The sequence below is a fragment of the Olea europaea genome, unplaced genomic scaffold (genome assembly GCF_002742605.1).
Source record: "Olea europaea var. sylvestris unplaced genomic scaffold, O_europaea_v1 scaffold2638, whole genome shotgun sequence".
In the NCBI taxonomy this organism is placed as follows: domain Eukaryota; kingdom Viridiplantae; phylum Streptophyta; class Magnoliopsida; order Lamiales; family Oleaceae; genus Olea; species Olea europaea.
Genome location: NW_019244727.1, coordinates 13577 through 15142, shown reverse-complemented (window position 1 = coordinate 15142; position 1566 = coordinate 13577).

Here is a 1566-nt window from a genome sequence, read left to right as displayed (position 1 = left end):
TATAAAACGACAAGAATAAAATTAACAATTTAACACACCCACATGGTCGAGTCCATAATTGTCTACTAATAATACATTCATCATTTAAATGCATCCTTATATAATATCTAATATTATATGCAAAAATGTTTCAAATTTCTAACAATTAAGGTCGTCTAAACTATTTTAGACAAATGGACTAGAACAATTAAATAATTAATTAATCATATTAATCAATTAAGTTAATTAGCGGGTAATTTAATCAAAATCAAATTTTAATTATATATGCCAAATTATAGCCTAACTCTAATTTTACAATTATAGGGCAGGATTAATTAATTAAAATCAGATTTTAATTAAATATCAAATTAGAGTACAACTCTAAATTTCAAAACTCAAGGCGATTGAATTAAAATCAAATTTTAATTAAATAGCAAAATTAGAGTCCAACTCTAATTCTAAGATTTTAGGACAAACTTATTTAATTAAAATCAAATTTTAGTTAAACAACATATTAGAGTCCAACTCTAATTTTAAGAAAAATTTCAAGGCAGGATAATTTAATTAAAATCAAATTTTAATTAAATATCAAATTAAAATCCAATTTTAACTTCTAGAACATATTCAGGTGAATAATTAATTAAAAATCAAATTTTAATTAAGTATTAAATTAGAGTCCAACTCTAATTTAAATTGAACTAATATTTTAAACTAGGATAACACTCCTAAATAAAATTAAATTCAATTTAGGGTCAAATTTAATATTTAAGTTAAAATCATATTTGAATGAAAATATTAACGAAAAATATAAAATCTCATCAATTTTAAATAATATCTTAATTTGGATCAAATTGAAAATACCGGTCAAACATCTTTTGAAAATCATATCTAAAATACTTCTAGATTTAAATTCAAAACACCTTTGAAAATTTTCTATTTGACCAATTTTTAAAATACCAAAAAGGCCCTTACTCAAATTATGAAAAGGCCCTCATTTTTATTATTTACACATTGACCACCAAAGTGAAATTGCAAGCAAGGGTCTTCAATATCAAATAATGCAAAACGGTCCCTTATTCAAAGTTTGCAAGTTGTCCCTTTTCTTTAATTGCAGGTGGTCTCCTTAAATTTCACAAATTGCATAGAAAGCCCCTATCTTCAAAAGCCCCTATCTTCAAACAACTCACCCTATCGAAAATCATAAAATCCTGCCCTTATTCTTCTCACTTTCAGGGTTGCGATCGGTGCAGCCGGAAGTCACCATTGTCAAACAGCGAGGGCTTCCTACAACCTAGCATAGCAGTGCAGGGTGCTACTACTGCGTTGCTGCATTAATCTGCAACGCAACGACACTATGGCTGCAATTTTAGCAATAGCGTGCACCTTTACAACATAGTAGCAGCGCGCTACTGTACCACCTTCTTGAGCAGTGGTGTGTGTCGCCACCGTATGCCACCATCGTGATGATCGCCACCTTTCCCCCTTTTTTATTATATTATTCCGATTCAAAAATTATTTTCTATTCAAAATAGATTCTTGAAAATAAAATAAATTTCCAATTGCTAGATCCAAAAAAAATATGAACAA